Below are 20,211 nucleotides of genomic sequence, written 5' to 3' on the forward strand. Positions count from 1 at the left end.
ATTTTTTCCAATGATTTCTCCCATTTCTGGTTTTGTTGTAATAAACACTGATAGGCTCCTGGTTAAATAAAATAAATAGTCACAAAGGTACAGTGGTCAAAAAGTAGGTATGTCGCAAGCCTCTATCAAGTAAAATCCAAAAGCCAGGTTTCCACAATAAGTGAAGAGACGATTTAATAAACCAGAAGTGTTTATTCGGCCCTTGAACAATCCACACATTTGTACAAGAGGTCATGTCCCCCAAAACAAAAGTGTTTCGTGGATGTGCTGCTTTGGAAGCTCCATATTCAAGGACACTTCTAATTTATTAAATCGTCTCTTCACTTACTGTGAAAACCTGGCTTTTGGATTTTACTTGGTAGAGACTTGCGACATACCTACTTTTTGACCACTGTACCTATGTGACTATTACTTGATTTGTGCAGTGTGTTCTCATCCACTTGTTCTCGTAAAATAAAATAAAAACTGAAATTGAAGGTCCCTCAGCATTTCTTATGTTTCAATTAACATATGTAAGGGCAATTACCTGTAACGGTGGTTCTCCAAAAGATATGTGCATGGGTTCCCTTGTTGCATGTCTAACCTGAGAAGCTTCCTGAGCTTGGTATTCTAGAACAGACTTCTCAACTTGTGTCCTCAATGGCACAAACACAGATCTAATTTTCAGGGTAACCTGTCATTTTGTATGTTACTGTGCAAATTAACCTTGTTCTTATTTCAAATATTTGAAAATCTATCTAATGTGGCTATTCTGAAACCATATCTGTCTGTGGCCTTCATAAAGAGCCCATTCTAGAACTTAGAGCTCTTCTGTGCTTCAGACACATCAGTACCATCTACCAACAGCTTGCCAAAACCATGGAGAAATGTATTCTTTCTTGCTAATATTTTTTCTTTGACTCCTCTAGAGTCTAGGTTTCTCCTTTCCCCAGCTGACGGAGACAGAGAACACACCTGTCTTATGACCTCATTCTAGGCTATAAATGGGGTGTGGTCCTAGGCAGTTGCCAGTAGCCTTCTGACAAAGCACCGAAACCAAAAATAAAAACCTCCTATAAGTTATAAGAGCAGAGTCTTCAAAACCATTCCCTATGTGCAGTCAAAAGGTAAAAAAGAGAAAGAGTAGGGACATGCTCTAGATGGTGACTTTAATTACTGACCCTGTGTTCTTGGACAGGTCATAAGAACATGCCATACTGGGTCAGACCAAGGGTCCATCAAGCCCAGCATCCTGTTTCCAACAGTGGCCAATCCAGGCCATAAGAACCTGGCAAGTACCCAAAAACTAAGTCTATTCCATGTTACTGTTGCTAGTAATAGCAATGGCTATTTTCTAAGTCACTTAATTAATAGCAGGTAATGGACTTCTCCTCCAAAAACTTATCCAATCCTTTTTTAAACACAGCTATACTAACTGCACTAACCACATCCTCTGACAACAAATTCCAGAATTTAATTGTGTGTTGAGTGAAAAAGAACTTTCTCCGATTAGTTTTAAATGTGTCACATGCTAACTTCATGGAGTGCCTCCTAGTCTTTCTATTGACGGGTAAAGGTAACATCAAGATATGCTAGAGACATAAAGTTCCTGGATGGAATAAACGACTGCTTCATGGAGCAATTGGTTCAGGAACCAACAAGAGAAGGGAGCTATTTTAGATCTAATTCTTAATAAACCAGAAGTGTTTATTCAGTCCTTGAACAAGCCACACATTTGTACAAGAGGTCATGTCCCCCAAAACAAATGTGTTTCATGGATGTGCTGCTTTGGAAGCTCCAGGATTTGGTGAGAGAGGTAACAGTGTAGGGGCCACTTGGCAATAGTGATCATAACATGATCAAATTTTAACTAATGACTGGAAGGGGGACAATATGTAAATCTACAGCTCTAACACTAAATTTTCAAAAGGGAAACTTTGATAAAATGAGGAAAATAATTAGAAAAAAAACTGAAAGGTGCAGCTGCAAAGGTTAAAAGTATACAACAAGCTTGGACATTGTTTAAAAATACAATCTTAGAAGTGCAGTCCAGAAGTATTCCATGCATTAAGCAAGATGCAAGGAAGGCAAAACGATTACCGGCATGGTTAAAAGGTGAGGTGAAAGAGGCAATTTAAGCCAAAAACACATCCTTCAAAAATTGGAAGATGGATCCATCTGAAGACAATAGGAAAAAGCATAAGCATTGTCAAGTTAAGCATAAAACATTGATCTGAGACAGAATTTGAAATGAAGTTGGCCATAGAAGCAAAAACTTATAATAAAAACTTTTTAAAATATATCCGAAGCAGGAAACCTGTGAGGGAGTTAGTTGGACAGTTAGATGACAGAGGGATTAAAGGAGCTCTTAGGGAAGATAAGGCCATTGCAGAAAGACTAAATGAATTCTTTGCTTCTGTGTTTACTAATGAGGATGATGGGGAGATACCGGTTCCAGAGATGGTTTTCAAGGGTGATGAGTCAGATGAACTCAACCAAATCACGGTGAACCTAGAAGATGTAGTAGGCCAGACTGACAAACTAAAGAGTAGCAAATTACCTGGACTAGATGGTATGCACCCCAGGGTTCTGAAAGAACTCAAAAATGAAATTTCAGATCTATTAGTTAAAATTTGTAACTTATCATTAAAATCATTCATTGTACCTGAAGACTGGAAGGTGGCCACTGTAACCCCAATATTTAAAAAGGTCTCCGGGGTGATCCAGGAAACTGTAGCCTGACTTCAGTGCCGGGAAAAATAGTGGAAACTATTCTAAAGATCAAAATCGTAGAGCATATAGAAAGACATGGTTTAATTTTTATTTATTTATTTATTTAAGGTTTTTATATACCGGCATTCATGAAACGATCACATCATGCTGGTTTACATATAAACAGGGCTGCAGTAAATACATCAAAAACAGAAATAACGTGTCGAAGAAAAGCAGATACAATTAACAATGGCTATTGAACTGGGAGCAGAGGAAATAAAGTTAGTTTAGTAGAGACTAAATTATATACAAGGAGATGAAGTACAGCTGCTGTGTTGGATATGTTGATGGCGAGGTGCATTAATTTAAGTCCGAGAAAGCATGCATAAACAGCCAAGTCTTGAGTCTTTTTCTAAAGGTTAGGAGGCAGGGCTCCTGTCTGAGATCGGGAGGGATGGAGTTCCATAACGGTGGGCCAGCTGTGGAGAGGGCTCGATCTCTTAAGGTAATGTGTCTAGTTGTTTTAGTAGGGGGTACATGGAGGGATCCTCTGTATGCGTCTCTGGTAGGTCTTGTGGAGTTGTGTAAGCGGAGAGGAAATTGTAGGTCAATTGTGGTGTGATGATGGATGATTTTGTATATAAAGGAGATAGATTTGTAGATGATTCTGAAGTGAATTGGTAACCAATGAAGGTCTTTTAGAATTGGGGAAATATGGTCTCTTTTCCTGGTGTTTGTTAGTAAACGGGCTGCTGCGTTTTGTACCATATGGAGCGGTTTGGTGTAGGAGGAAGGGAGACCAAGTAAGATAGTGTTGCAGTAATCTAACTTTGAGAAAATAATTGCTTGGAGGATCATTCTGAAATCTTGGGCGTGGAAGAGAGGTCTTATCCTTTTTAAAACTTGGAGTTTGTGGAAGCAGTCTTTGGTCGTTATGTTGATGGAGGCTTTGAAGTTCAACCTCTTGTCAATTATCACTCCTAAATCTCTCACTTGAGTGGTTGGTGGGTTGGTTAGATGAGAAGCGGTGAGATTGCTGTTCTCTGGAGATATGAGTAGTAGTAGTTCGGTCTTGGAGGAGTTTAGTACTAGATTTAGGCTATTGAGGAGACATTTGATTTCTTGGTGGCAGGATTCCCAGTAGTCGAGGGTTTTTTAGTATGAGCCTTTGATGGGGATCAGGATCTGGATATCGTCTGCGTAGAGAAAGTGTTTTAGGTTGAGGTTGGTGAGGACTTGACAAAGTGGTAGACGGTAGATGTTAAAGAGTGTTGGGGATAGAGAGGAGCCTTGTGGGACTCCTACGGATGAGTCATGGCGTGAAGATTCTTTGTTCTGGATTTTGACCTTGTAACCTCTGTTGCTGAGAAACGATTTGAACCAAGATAGCTGCCATAGGAATTTCCAGATCTGCTCTAACTGGTTGATGAGGATGGAGTGGTTGACTGTATCAAAGGCTGCCGAAAGGTCCAGAAGGACCAGCAGAAAAGATTGACCTTTGTCGAGACCCAGGATGTGGAAGTCTGTTAGGGAAGTAAGGAGGGATTCCGTGTCTGGATTTTTACGGAATCCATATTGCGAGGTGGAAAGGAGTTTATTATCTTCAATGTAGCCCGATAGTTGAGAGTTCACAAGCCTTTCCATAATCTTAGCAATGAAGGGGAGATTGGCTATTGGGCAAAAGTTGTTAGGATCTTTTGGGTCCAAATTTGGTTTTTTTTAGGAGTGGTTTGAGTGACACCAGTTTGAGGTCATCTGGGAAGGAACCGTGGGAGAGAGAACAGTTAATGATGTCTGCCAGTGTTTTGGAGATAGAGTCTGGGATTGTGAGAAGAAGTTTGGTGGGGATATGATCCGCCGGGTGAGAGGAGGGTTTCATTCTTCTTAGAACAACTTGAATCTCAGAGGAGGAAATGGGTTTGAAAGCTTCGAGGTGAATATTTTTGATGGGAGGCTGCAGAGCCGACAGTAGGGGGGGTGATCTTGGAGGGTAGTTGGGTAAGAAGGCTGATGATTTTGTTTTGGAAAAACAATGCGAGTTCTTCAGCTTTGGATTGTGCTTGGTTACTGGGAAATTCTGGGGGGGGGTGACCTGAGTGAGGCTAGATACATAGGCAAATAGGGCTTTAGCGTCAAAGACCATGTTATGAATTTTGGACGCATAAAAATCCCTTTTTGATTTGGAGGTGGAGGACTTGTACAGGTGTAGCGTAAATTTGTAGGTGGAGAGCGTGCTAGCGCATGGTGTTTTATGCCACTTGGCTTCTTTCTGTCTTAACTTTGTTTAAGCCTTCTCAGGTCGTTAGTGAACCAGGGTTGTCTTTTAGAGGCATTTGAGTGGGATTTTTTTATTGCTAGAGGACAGAGCATGTTAGCTATGGATTCTGTGATGACATTCCAAGAACGGAGAGCAGTGTTAGGGGCGGTGAGGTCTATGGAGGGAAGGTGTGGAACCAAGTGACTGTTCAGGTCTTCAGAGGAGCATGATCTCCTGTAAGGAAAGGAAGGTGAGGGTATGTGAGGGGTGATGGTTTGTTCCAGCGAGAAAGAAGCTGAGATCAGGGAGTGATCTGACCAGGGTACCTTCTTACTCTTCAGTAGGGATGTCGACTTTATGCCTTTGTTGACAAAGATCAGGTCCAGAGTATGACCAGCTTTATGTGTAGGTTTGTTGACTATTTGTGTGAATCCCATTGCTGAGAGAGCTAAGAGAAGGGTTTGACAGCTGGTAGAGAGTGAGGGGTTGTCCATGTGCCACCAGAACAACTGGTCCTCGGTGGGATTCTATTCACCGTAGAACTTTTCCCCACCAGCGGTCATGGAGGAAACATGTAGAGAAGAACACCGGAAGGCCATGGAAGGACCAGGGCATCCACCCCTTCCGACCCATGTTCCCTTCTGCGACTGAAGAAGCGAGCCGCCTTCGCATTCAACCGAATCGCCATCAAATCCAGCTGGGGGACCCCCAACCGGTGTATCACAAGGGCCATCGCATCCGCGGACAGTTCCCATTCGCCGGGATCTAAGCGTTGTCGACTGAGAAAATCTGCTTGGACATTGTCCACTCCGGCTATATGAAACACCGCCAGATGGGCCAGATTGTGCTCTGCCCATACCATCAATCTGTCTGCCTCAGAGGCGACTGGTTGACTCTTTGTACCTCCTTGACGGTTTATGTAAGCCACGGTGGTCGCATTGTCGGATAGGATCCGTACCACCCTGTGTCTGACCAGGGGAAGAAAATGGCGTAGCGCTAGGCGAACAGCCCTGGTTTCCAATAGATTTATGGACCACTTGGCCTCCTGAGTTGTCCACTGACCTTGTGCCAATCGGGACTGACAAACTGCTCCCCACCCGGAGAGGCTGGCATCCGTCGTCACGACTGTCCACTAAGGATTCTCCAAGTCCATGCCCTGAAGCAAGTGATTCGGAATCAACCACCAATCAAGACTAGTCCTGGCTGGTTCCAGCAGGGGTAAGGGCAAGTGGAACTCCTCTGACTTGGGGTCCCAATGAGAGAGCAATGCTCTTTGTAAAGGTCTCATATGAGCAAAGGCCCAAGGAACCAGCTCCAGAGTAGATGCCATAGAACCAAGAACTTGTAAATAGTCCCACACTGTGGGCAAAGGCAGGGCCAACAGAGGCCTGACTTGGGTCATCAACTTCTCCATCCTTAGGCTGGGCAAGAAAACCTTGCCTAGCGATGTGTCAAAATGGGCTCCCAGAAATTCCAACTCCTGAGACGACACCAGTTGGCTCTTGTCGTAACTGACGACCCAACCTAGGGACTGTAAAAGGTGTACTACCAACTGGACCACCAGTCTGCAAAGTGTCTCCAACTTCGCTCGGATAAGCCAGTCGTCCAGGTATGGATGAACTAAAATCCCTTCCCACTGAAGGCATGCCGCCACGACCACCATCACCTTGGTGAAAACTTGTGGAGTCGTCACCAGACGAAGGGAAAGGCGCGAAACTGATAATGGTCTCCTAAGACCTGGAACTGCAGAAACCTCGGGTGCGGATTCCTATGTGCAGATAAGCTTCCGTCAGATCCAAAGAAGCCAAATATTTGCTTTTCTGGACGGCCGCAATCACGGATCTCAACGTCTCCATCCGAAACAGAGGTATTCGCAACGCTTTGTTGACTTTCTTTAAATCCAAAATCGGCCGGAAGGAGCCCTCCCTTTTGGGGACCACAAAGTAAATGGAGTAACGACCGGTCCGATGCTCAGCCTATAGCATCGAAACAATCGCCCCCAGGGCCAGTAATCGAGACAGAGTTTGAAGAACTACCTGCCTTTTTTGCTGAGCCCCGCAAGGGGGACACCAAAAAGAGATCTCGAAGAGGGCAAGCAAATTCCAAAGCGTAACCGTGATTTATAATATCGAGGACCCACTGATCCGACGTGATCTTGACCCACTCCTCGCGAAACAGGGAGAGACGCCCCCCGATCTCCGGAACGGAGGAATGGGTCGGCGCAACTTTATTGGGAAGACTTGTTAGAAGGGAAACCATGAGATGTGCCGTCGTGCTGGGGCCGCCTATGACGAAAGGAATGAGCCCAGGACTTAGACCTGGCCGACGACTGTCGAGGAGCAACGGAGGATCCCCTGCTTGTACGTAAACTGTGCTGACCCCGAAAACGACCTCGGAAAGTGCCAAAGGGACGAGACGGTCTGGGCTTGTCCTCAGGCAGCTTGTAGACTTTGTTTTCTCCCAAGTTCTTAACCAGCTGTTCCAGCTCGTCCCCAAACAACAGTTTCCCTTTGAAAGGAAAGGATCCTAGCTATGATTTGGAAGAAACTTCAGCCGACCAATTACGGAGCCACAGAAGCCTTCTTGCAGACACTGCTGAGGACATAGTCCGAGCTAAGGTGTGAAGACGATCATACAAAGCATCAGCCGTATAGGCAACCGCCGATTCCATGTGGTTTGCTTGTTCAGCCTCCCCCAGAGGAAGCTCCTGAGTGGTGAGCAATTGTTGAATCCAGCGGAGGTTAGCTCTCTGCATAAGGCTGCTACAGACGGCCGCCCTCACCCCAAGCGCTGAAACTTCAAATATGTGCTTGAGCAAAACTTCCAGCTTCCTATCCTAGAGATCCTTGAGAGCTGCCCCTCCGGTTACCGGAATGGTGGTGCGCTTAGCTATTGCCGTGACGGCCGAGTCCACCTTAGGAATCTTGAGAAGATCCAAGGACTCATTCAGTAGCGGGTAAAGTTTTTCCATAGCCCTGCTAACCCGCAAAGAGGCTTCCGGAGCATCCCATTCTCGGGACATAATATGAAAAAGTTTTGGATGAAAAGGAAAGGTTAGATGAGGAGACCGTAAATCTGATAACACTGGATCGCCCGAGGAAGAATCCATCACTGGCTCAGGAGCCGGAATATCTAGTTCTTGCAGTACATGTGGAATTATAGGGTCCAGTTCCTCCTTGCGGAACAAACGGAGTATCTGCGGATCACCCCCCTCCACTGGAGCGGTGCTATCCACGTCATCGCTCAAATCCACTGTGGAGGGGTCTGGGATCGTGGGATCCGGAGGTTTGGCGGGAGCTGATAGTTTCTTGGTAGGAACTGGATGGGGAAGCTGCAAGCCAACACTTCCCTGGTCCCCCGCCAGCCTGAAATTCTTTGCAGGAGGAGGCTGTGCTTCCCAGTCAGCCTCAGCTTTCATATATGCCTTGTGGAGCTGCAAGACAAATTGGGAGGAAAACGTGTGCTGCCACTTTAAGGGCCCCCCCCGCGGGAGGAGCCGGATCCAAAGGCAAGGCTGGAGGTGGAGTCAAGGCAGGCTGTGTAAAACGCAGCCTTTGTGGACTCGGAGCCAGCGGGGAAAGCGGAGGGAGATCTCCCTCTGAGTCCTGAAGATTGGGACCTAAAGCAGACAAGATGGCCGCCGTTCCGTTCCCGTGCTGAGCGGGGGCGGGGCAGGCCTCTGAATGGGCTGACTGGCTCCCGCTCTGCGGGAGCGCAGCAGTGCCGACTTTGGGTGCGAAATAGGCAACTGTGAGGGCCCCTCACCCCCGGGAATACATCGGGAGCAGAGGCCCTCGCGGGAGAGCCACGATGCCAACTCCCCACATGCCTCGCAACAGGACCCACGCGGCATGGCAAGCGCGCGAAGAAAAAAAATAAGCACAGGAGGGTGAAGAATTCCACCCCGTCCGGGAAAATAGCGGCAGGCTAGGGCTGACGAAAGTAAGTAAAAACTGCCTTGTAAGGAAGAAAATTTGTTAGATTTTTTTTTTTTTGCATCAGTCAGCCAACAAGCAGGGGGATTAGCTTCCCTGCAACTACAGCACCCACCAGAGGAATTAGAACGTCTCTGGGTCTGTCGAAGAGGGGGGAGAGGAACCGGCCCACCGGTAAATCTCCCCCCTAGTCACCGGCAAGGGCAAATTTCTCCAGGTACAGAGGCCGTAGGCACTGCCTAGCCTAGCCTTGCCTGCCTGGAGAGAGAGTTCAGAACAATGACAAAAGTTTTTTGGTTTTTTTTTAATTTAACTTACAGTAAGTTGATCTAGCCAGAGGAATAAGGGATAGACACTAATTGTGTCTAAAAACTATTCAATAATCAGTAAGTATTAATAAGGATCAGAACGGCAGGTTACGCCATCCTCTCATCTGCTGGAGCCAGAGAATACTGAGGGATCACAGGTGGAACACCAGGTTACCTAGGGGGTGCTTTTCAGCTTTTCTCTGACTCCATCTGCTGGAAGGGAGGCATAACCCAGCAGTCTGGACTGATCCTGGTATGTACAGGGATTTACTATTAATCAAGCTAACTTAGGGAATAACCACTGCTATTACTGGCACTAGTATAATGTTTGGGTACTTGCCAGGTACTTGTAACCTGGATTGGCCACTGTTGGAAACAGGATGCTGGGCTTGATGGACCCTTGGTCTGACCCAATATGGCAACTTCTTATGTTCTAATACTGGTGAAATATGCTGCTGCTTGAAACATCCAAATATTAATCTTGCTGCTTCATTCTGTATTAGTTGTAATGTCTTGATTGATGCTGTTAAGCCAATATAAAGCGTTACAATAGTCTAGAGATGGTAATATAAATGACTGGACGACAGACCTAAATTCAACAACTGGTAGAAGTGGTTTCAGATTTTGTGATGTATGCAACTTAAAAAACCAGTATGAATAGCTGCTTTAATTTGATCATAAAATGTCAAAGAAGTATCAATCTGAACACCAAGACTTTTTACAGTAGAAGAAACTGGTAAACTTGCATTATCAATCTGAATCAAAGAGGGTACAAAATTGGCAGGACCACCAACTTCAGTTCTGGAGATATTCAAGGCTGGTTTACTCCCTGTTAGCCACTGATGTACAGCAGATACACATGTTGTGCAGATAAGAACAAGATGCAGGCCAAGGAGAGTGGTTGGAACAGAATGGTGGGAAGACCTACTATTCCAAACTGAGCAATACCATATTTCCAAACAGGTTAAAAATTTAAGAAGCAATGAAGATAGCCCAGAGTTTTGTCATATAAAGACAAAAGCCTGGGGATTTGTGAGAATGTGCAGAACAAAGTCAGTAGAAAACTCACCTTTAAACACACAAAATCCTTCAGAAACAAACTGAACCCAGGCTAGCTTCTTCCTTTCTTTTAATGCAAAAAGCAATAGCCCAGAGCAGTCAGAAACTAACAGCCAAAAGCCTAAAGATTTGTGAGCAAGTGCCATAACCAAGCCAACGTCTTCTGAGCAAGGTGGAAGTGCCTCTTTAAGATAAGAATGTAGATTTAAACAGATTGCAACTGTAAAAATATCAAAAGAATTATTGAGTACAAGGCTAAACACAATGGACAGATATATTTTATTGCAGTGCAATTACTTTGCATTGGACTTGACCTAATACTCTTCCATTACTTAATTTGTTGAACTGGAGATACCTACCCATCAAAATTGCCAGGCTGGAAATTAAGAGAAACAGAGCGTTTTCTGTGGCAGGTCCATGACTATAGAACTCTGCCTGAAACCATACAAACAGCACCTTCTTTGAAAAACCCTCAAGGGGGTGCTTGAGACATTTTTTTGAGCAGGCATTTCAGCAATGGGCTTTTTTTTCCTACCTTTTCTGATTGTTTTTCTTTTTTGAATTTGTAAATGTTTTATAGTTTATTTCATTGTTTATTATAAACAATATATATATTTATATATCCTTGTGGTATACCATATATATATATTGTTATATGGTTATATACCTATATATGGAAGCTAATATACCACACACACACACACACACATATATATATATGTGGTACACCAAATATATATATTGTTTATTATAAACAATATATATATTTATTATCCTTGTGGTACACCACTTGGTGTACCACAAGGATCCTCCTTATCTCCCACCCTTTTCAACATCTACCTCCTCCCCCTCTGCCAATTGCTAACTGATCTTAATCTAATTCACTACCTTTACGCAGACGACATGCAGATTCTGATCCCTATAACAGAATCTATCTCAAAAGCTCTCACCCACTGGAATAACTGCCTACTATCTATCACCAGCCTTCTCAACAGCTTAAACATGGTCCTCAATGCCTCAAAGACAGAGCTCCTCCTCATCTCTTCAAACCAAGACAACGTCCTCCCACCTTCCCCCACAACACCCATCTCACCCATACGCATGTAAGAGACCTCGGGGTAATTCTCGACAATCGCCTAAACCTAAAGAAAATGGTCAACACCACAACCAAAGACTGCTTCTACAGACTCCAGACTGCTTACTCATAACGGAATCTTGGCTTACGGAGTCAGATTCAGTGATAGTGAACAGTATTTGTCCTATTAACTATTGCGCCTTTTCAACAGTGCGAGCCAAACGCAGAGGTGGGGGTGTGCTAGCCTTTATTAAAACATCTCACAAACCTATCAGGAAACTAATTCACGCAAGTGATCCTTTTGAATTTTTAATAATATCTACCAACTGTTTAAATGTGATCTTAGTTTATTGTCCTCCAAAAACGTTAAATACACATCTATCTAAATTTCTAGAATTGGTCTCCTCTTTGCCCCTAAACCTAACAGAAACTATTTTGATAGGTGACTTCAATTTACAGATAAATAATGAGCCTTCATCCACAACTACGACAATTACATCCTTTTTAGATGCTATGGCTGGTTTAGGCTGGACTCAACCTGTCGCTGAGCCTACTCATAAAAAAGGTAACACTTTAGATTTAATATTCTACAACTCCTCATATTTGAACATACCTTCGGCTGATTTAAAAATTCAACCGGTTCCTTGGTCAGATCACCATCTTATTTCCTTCTCGACCTCTATTATGCAAAAACACCCTCCAAAGGATGCGGTTAAACAAATCAAAAGAAGGAAACCTATAGTAGTAGACTCCTTTCTAAATACATTTGCCGAGAACATACCATATGATCTTGCAGAGAATGTGGACAAATCCCTTGAAAACTGGAACTCAGCTATCTCTAAGACATTAGATGCTGTGGCCCCTTTTAGAACTATAATTCTGAAGAAATCTTACAATAAAGCAAACTTTCCTTGGTATAATAATTCTCTACGAATGATGAAAACTGCTTTAAGGAAGAAGGAGCGTCTCTGGTCAAAACAGAAAAACTCTGAAACATTGCGTGTTTTTCATAACACACTAAAATGTTACAAAAAAGAGGTTAACTTAGTAAGGAAAAGATATTATGCTGATAAAATAGCAACGGCAAATAACAATCCTACTATATTGTTTAACTTAGTACAATCTCTAACAACTGATCATGCAAACGTACTCCCTGAAATCACAAACGAAATCTGTGAACAAATATCAAACTTTTTTCAAAATAAAACAGAAACTATATCCAAGGAATTTGCTACCTTACCATATCCTAGTTACAAGCAACAACTAGCAATCTCAGAATGGACTGAGTTCCATCCTATCACTTCAAAGTCCATTCAGAATATTGTTGGCAAGCAAAAAGTTTCTAACTCGCCATTAAATCCTTGTTCAGGTACTCTTCTAAAAAGTATTGTCGAAAAATACCCTGACTACTTATGCCTACTTCTTAATCAATCTTTGGACTCTGGTAAGTTCCCTGACTCATTAAAACAAACGTCAATATTGCCTATTTTAAAGAACAAAAAACTTCCATTTATGGATTTTTCTAACTTGAGACCTATCGCCACCTTATGCTCATTAGCAAAAATTTTGGAATCGGTAGTCTTATACCAGCTAAAAGATTATTTATCCGAGCATGACATACTCCATCCGAGTCAGCATGGGTTCAGGAAGGGACATTCCACTGAGACTTTACTACTATCCTCTTTTGACACCTTCCTGAGAGGTTTCGATTCTTATACGGATTATGTAGTCATTTTATTAGATATCTCAGCAGCATTTGATACGCTGGACCATAAATTATTATTATCTGCTCTACAACTTATAGGTATCAAATCGACAGTTTTGAGCTGGTTCAGAAGCTTTCTCTCAAACCGTATCTGCCAAATTAATTTAGGCACCTTTTCTTCCCAAAAATATGCCCAATCAACCGGTGTTCCTCAGGGCTCCTCGTTGTCTCCAATATTGTTCAATATTTATCTTTTACCTTTGTGCCAAATTCTATCTGCACTGAATGTTCAGTTCAAACTTTATGCTGACGATATTCAGCTATTTGTTCCGTATAAGTCATCCTGGGCAGATACTTTTTCTCTGATCCAACTTTATATCAGTACAATTGAGCAATGGATGGCTCATAACCGTCTAAAGCTCAATAAAAAGAAAACAGAGCTTCTGTGTTTAAGCTTTATATCCAACCCTACCAACGCCCCACCAACTTGCTTAACCATAGGTACTGAAACCATACAGGTTACTAAATTAGCACGTAACCTCGGTGTATGGGTAGATACTAACTTATCACTAAAGCAACACATTTCAAAAGTGGTTAAAACTTCATTTTTCAAATTGCATGTTCTGAAAAGATTGCGGCCCCTTTTATTTTCTCATGATTATCGCTCAGTGCTTCAAGCACTGATTCTGTCTGGTCTAGACTATTGTAAGGCTTATATTTGGGATTGCCTGATTCTACTATTAAGCCTTTACAATTGATACTGAACTCGGCAGCTAGACTTCTTACCGGTACTCCATTAAAACATCACATCTCACCTATTCTGCACAAATTACACTGGCTTCCAGTTAAATATAGAATTCGTTATAAAATCATCATGTTAATCCATTCTCTGTTGAACAATAGTGACTCCACTTGGATGTGTTTCACTTTACATATCTATAAACCACAGAGAGAACTAAGATCTACAGGAAAACATTTATTGGAAATTCCCTCAGTGAAGAATGCGGCATTGAGTATAACAAGAAATAGAGCTTTCTCGGTTGCTGGCCCCATTCTGTGGAATGCATTGCCTGACTCGCTTAGGCTAATAAGCAGCCGGAAGGAATTTAAGAAGGCTTTAAAAACCTATTTCTTTCAAGAGGCTTTTAAAGATTTAGAAACATCTTAGCTAAGTAAATAAGACTAAATAATTTTGTATTATATTATATTACTTTACTTATTCTTACTTTAAAATTTTTTAATGTAATTGGCCATTCTCTGTTTAGTCATCATTATTTTTGATTACCTAAAATGTTGTATTTTTATTCATACCTATTTTACTGTTTTAAGTTTTATTTAGTATTAATTTTTAACCTTTTAACTGTTAAGGTTATTTACTGCTGTAAACCGTTTTGGTCAGTAAGCCTTACTGGAAAACGGTATATAAATTTGTTTAAATTAAATAAATAAAATAAAACGACTCAAACCACTCCTATTTTTCTACGACTTCAGGACAGTCCTCCAATCCTTGCTGTTTGCCAAAATTGACTACTGCAGCGCAATCCTCCTAGGCCTCCCCAAATCTACCACCAAACCACTGCAGATGATACAGAACGCCTCAGCAAGACTGCTGACCAACACTAACCGTGGAGAACACATCTCACCCATCCTCAGAAACTTACATTGGTTACCAGTTTATTTCAGAATCCTGCACAAATCAATCACCTTAATACACAAATCCATCCACAATCAACTCCAACTCGACCTCGAAATCCCCTTCAAACTCCATTCCTCCAACAGACCAACTAGAAAAATTCACAAAGGGACCCTGCAATTTCCCCCAACTAAAGCCATACGCCTCACCTCGACCAAAGACCGAGCTTTCTCGACAGCAGGCCCATCTATCTGGAATAACATCCCCTCAGACCTCAGATTGGAACCCTGCCTCTTAACATTTAGGAAAAAACTCAAGACGTGGCTCTTCCGCCAGACCCTCCAGATACACACTAGTTTGCCCTTATTCTATGCCTGAACGATGGACCTATTCTCTGCCTGAACGATGGACTCTGGTACTTCTAAGCACATTATGCTTTAACCTGTTTTCTCTATTGTATTATATTTATAATTACTGCTTGCATTAACCTTTCTTTCCAGCTGATTAAGCTTCCAAGTTCATACCCCTTGTTGAATGTAACTTTGCTTCTTCCACTTCATTTGTTTATTTACTTTAGTTGTCGCTCTAGTTTTTTTACCCTGTTCGATGTAAACCGATCCGATATGGTTTTTATTATGAAGGTCAGTATAGAAAAAGTGTTAAATAAATAAATAAGAAACATAGAAATGACAACAGAAAAGGAACAAAATGGTTCATCTAGTCTGCCCATCAAGCTTATTGTAGAATCTGCCATGCCGGGCAGGATATGCCATGTTTCTTTCAAGGGCAGCAACTGCTACTCTGTGCAGTTATCCCCAAGCCCTATGATAACCCATAAAAATGTATTGCTAGCAACATTTTTACTGGGTGATGAGCCTTTTTGAAAATTCAGACAGTGCTGCTTCACATGCTTTGCTTATGGGCTAGGCCGTAGAAACAATCTTGTGTTTTTTCCCTTATGTCTGCACATCAGTTCCCCAGACCATAAAAGTCGGGGCTCTCATTGGTTGCTATCTGAATCCTGCCGTTGAAGCAGAGAGCAATAATGGAGTTGCATCAACAATATCGAGGTTTATTGGTTTAAGGCAGTAACTGCCGCACCAGCAGTTACCCCCATGCTTATCAGTTCCCCATGTAAGTATATTGTTTTTAGTTTATTTCATTATTTATTATGTAAGTATACTGTAAGCTGCTGTGAACTGATTCATGGAATATGCAGGCTATAAGAATTTTATAAATAATAAATAAATAAATGGCACAATAAGAGGGAAGTGGATGAAAAATTTAAAAAAAAACCCAGAATGGAGACTGGGCACCAATTCCTGACATTCCAGTCTAGTACTTGTAATATGGCTGATCATGCCCAGACTAAATCCTATTTCAGTACTCCATTTTCCACACACCAACTCTCCTCTCCCTCCCTCCTGTGTAATTCAGATGATGCCACTTCTTAGTAATATTTATAATATAATAATGCTTATTTTTATGGAACTACAGGATGTACACAGTACTGTACAATGGTGATAAGTATTCAAATACACTAAGTCCCTGCCCTAAAGAACAGGTATCCAAGGCAATGAAAGATAAAGTAACTTGCCCAAGGTCACGAGAACTTAGAACAGGGCTTCCCAAACTGTGGGTTGGGACCCCATATGGGGTCACAAAACCTCCAGCTCAGGGTCACAAGTTCCTCAAAAGGCAGTGCTCTTCAGACGCTGGCAGCAGCACAACTAGTGGAAGTCAGCATGCAGCCTGTAAGCCAGCATGCACTCAAAGGTCCAGCAGTGGTCTTGCCTCGCATGAGTTTACTCAGTCACAGGAAGCCTGCACAAAAATGGATTGGGGCTGCTGCAGGGCCTGTGACCTTGCACTGGCTCATAGAATCTGTACTGACTTTCATTACTAATTCTGCTGCCTCTCATGGCAGGCCTTGGACCTGCCATGAGAGGAAGGGTAGGATGTATGCGCAAAGGCCAGTGAAGACTGTCACTGCTTCTCATCCACTCACCACTTAACCTACCCAAGAGAAAAATGTTGCCCTCTGTCATCAGCAGGTTCTCTCTTCCCACCATTTCTCATTCACTTTTGGCCTGGGGCTCAAAGGAAAATGTTGCTGCTGACCCTGGCCAAAAGGATGTTTGGAGAAGGAGCTGCTGGAAAGGAGGGATCAGATGCAAGAAAAGTTTAAGGGTTGGATCAGTGGGAGAAGGATTGGCTGTAGAAGATGAGGGGAGGAATGACAGAAGATACAGGGGGATACAAGAGAGGACCTGTGGGTGAGAGGGTGGGAATGACAGAGGAACAATTGGGGGTTATACAAATGACTTGGAGGTGAGAGGTTCAGCTAGGAGGATGTGAAAAGGGCTGAAAAGGGTGAGAGAGACAGGATGGGCTGGGAAGGTGAGAAGAGCTGGAAGATGTAAGAGGGAATCAGCTGGAGTGGCAGATGTTGTGAGAGGTTGTCCTCTGGAGGGGAATGGAGGTTAAGAGAAAGCATCAAGTGGAGAGGGTGGAAAATCAGTTGGAATGAGGGGATGGTGATATTTGCAGATGAACCACACCCCCGCTCTTCTGGTTTGGTCATCCTCTGGGGTCATGTGAATTTTCAAGTGGTAAAATAGGGTCACATTAACTAAAAATTTAGGAAGCCCTGGCTTAGAAGAACACTTTCCGTGGAAGAGTGGGATCTGAACCCTGGTTCCAGAATCCCAGTCCATTGTTCTAACTACCCCTTCTTGAATGCACACAGATAGTCAGGATATAATAAACCAGAAGACAAAACCTACAATAATGTAGAAGGATGTGTTGTCTCTATCCCTTCAAACCCACAATGCCATACAAAATAAGAAATGCCAAGCTGAGTCAAAGAAAGGTCCATCAAGCCCAGCATTCTGTCTCCGACAGTGGCGACTTCAGAACTTGACCGCTCAACTGTTAACGGACTGCAAAAATTTCAACCATATTACTCCAGCAGTACACTGGATTCCCATTCAGTCACAAATTGACTGATGTTTATGCACAAGTTAATTGGGAACACTAAAACCCTATGGTTGGGCGCTGCATTGAGAATTTACACTCCATTTTGATCTCACTGCACCCAAAATAAAGGACTACTGGAAATTCCACCCATTAGGCAAGCACATCTGGGTGAAATCTGTTTTGGTAGCCGGTCCAATTATGTAGAACAATATACCAGATGAGAACACAAACAGTACTGCTTTGAAAAAAACTTTTAAAAACATGGTTATCCCAGCATGAATTTAGAAATACAACTTAAAGAATTCAAGAGTTTTCAAAAACAGTGTCCATGAGTGTTATTTAATTTTGAGGTTCACGAAACACTAGCAGACAGAGTCCAGTACATAAATGTAATGTGATGGATTTTATGATTATGTGTCTTTTTTATCTCTGTAAACTACTGTGACCTTTTTGTGAATATGCAGTATAAAAGTAATTTTAAAATAAATAAATATGCAGCACAAGGATAAAACCACAAACTGAGTACGACCTGCAAGAGCACAATAGGCAGGTAAATATATTTAGACGGGATAGTCCTTTTCTGAAATTATCTTCTATGTTTCTAAATTATGCACATTCTTTATGTCTAGAACGTAGGTTTTCCTGAGTTAGTGCATCTTCCTCCATTTCTGGTTATGACTAAGTTCCATAAAGACCTACCTATTTGCGACTGCTTTTAAATCCCAGTATCCTGACTCTTTCTGACCTTGATCCTTTCATGTTAAAACATGTTTTACTGTAATACTTAAGTGATTATTGGAAATGATTTGTCACCCTTTCTCCAGTCCCAGCAGTGCTGTGCAGCAAAATCTTATGCCTCTTTCTAAAAAAAAAAATCAATCAATTTCAAGCGATTGTTGGTATTACAAAAACAAGAGTATGAACTTTACATACTTAAAATATTTTAAATAAACCGCAAATTACTTTTAGTTAATACAGCCAGTAGTAGCGTTTTGCGTTTCTTTTTCTTTACCTGGAGATGGAGACGCTCTCCTTTAAAGAAGCCACACAAGTGGCGGGAGATCAAAGCATTGGTGGTCAGAAAAAACGGCAGAAGCCAAAAGTGTCACCGTGCTGGCAGCAACTAGCTTAGGGGTGAAATCTGAATCAAGAGGTTGGCCAGGGACACTGCTCCAGTCTCGTGAGCAGAGGCAACAGTACAGTGCACCCCTTTCCGAAAGAAACACAAAACCGAAGCCACATGATTTTGGGTGGCCAGGGAGTTCACAAGGAGGCGGGGTGGTGTTATCATTAGCAGTGGCATCAGTGTGGCAAAGCCGCTTAGGAGCCACAGGGGCAGATAGAAAAAAAAATAAAAAGAATGAAACAGTAGCAATTGTGAGTACACCGTAGATGGGATAGATCCAAAAGTAGACTCAGGCACTGATTTGAATGCCTGCTCTTCCGGAGGTCCTTCCCCTTAGTGGGCGCACAGTGATGACGCTCCCAGCCCTTAGAGCTGTCGCATATTTGGTCAGCCATAGTTTATCGTCCAAACATTTGTACTAAAAAAAAAAGTTTTCTCCATCCGATTTGGGCTCTTACTCAGAATGAGGCATCGCCTGAAAACTTTTGAAGAAGCCTTTCAGAAAATGTGTAATATGTATATATTTGTTCATTGTGGTCAATAACCAGGTTCTGAAGTTCTGTATTGTCCTTGGTCACTGTATACAGGGCTGTACCTAACTCTTATCGGCCAGGGCGCAGTGGAGAACAGACTGGAGCAGAGTACAGTCACGCCGCTTCCTGAGGAAGCCCCTCCCCTCCTGTCATTTCTCAGGGTTGATGGAGAGGAGCGAAAAAGGTCCCGGTATAATCCAGTGCTAGCAACAACAAAAAAAAAAAAAAAAAAGCCCTGCTAAAATCTGACAGCCTTTGAAGTTAGTACCTATTTCTCAGAACTTTTAAGTTTTCACTTCAGAAGCTTCAGTCTGTTAAAATTCATTCTGTGCTGAATCAGAAAGCGCTTTTATTTGTTGATTCAACAAAAATTTGAATGGCAAGGAAATAAAAGTTTATTATTGAAACCACGTGAGCAGTTACACTGTTGGAGTGGGAACGAACATGATTGGACATAGCTTGAGGTCAAATGATGTTACCCATTAGAAAAATATACTCTGACATCTTACAATAAGTATTCATTTTTTTTATTCAGAGCTACTGGTCCCCAGTACATCGAGTGGTGGTATAAAGAGGGCATTGTTTTTGAATATGAGCAGTCTTAGCTGACATACAATAATTATCATATTTGGACAATAACTGGACCCATCATACCTCAATAAATCCAAACACTATTAAAATGCATGATAATTTTTTTCTCACTGATTCACTCTAACATTGTACAACAGCAGGTTCAGCAGAGGCTGAACAGTTTAATGGCTAACATCAAATAACAGAGCTTTGCTGTTTTCAGGATTTTCATCCTGGTCATATCCTTGTAGCTTGCAGTCAATCAGCTGAGGCCGAATGCAGGGCTGGTGCTAGCATTTTTGTTGCCCTGTGGGACAAAAATGCTCCTCCCACGTTCTGT

At 42.4% G+C, this 20,211-nt stretch overlaps 1 protein-coding gene across 5 annotated transcripts in view; it reads right to left on the reverse strand.

Annotated features, from left to right (window-relative positions):
* Window positions 1-19,088, reverse strand: part of LOC115085038 (gastrula zinc finger protein XlCGF26.1-like) — a 122,833-nt gene extending 103,745 nt beyond the window's left edge. For 4 of the 5 annotated variants that reach the window (XM_029590559.1, XM_029590558.1, XM_029590556.1 and 1 more), the window contains exon 1: window positions 18,655-19,088. The gene's annotated coding sequence lies outside the window, so the exon portion shown is untranslated. Of the gene's footprint in view, window positions 1-18,341; window positions 18,505-18,654 lie in introns of all 5 variants that reach the window. The other variant, XM_029590557.1, reaches the window with a different exon arrangement.
* Window positions 19,089-20,211: the final 1,123 nt, after the last annotated feature.

This window comes from Rhinatrema bivittatum, chromosome 2 (genome assembly GCF_901001135.1).
Source record: "Rhinatrema bivittatum chromosome 2, aRhiBiv1.1, whole genome shotgun sequence".
Lineage (NCBI taxonomy): Eukaryota > Metazoa > Chordata > Amphibia > Gymnophiona > Rhinatrematidae > Rhinatrema > Rhinatrema bivittatum.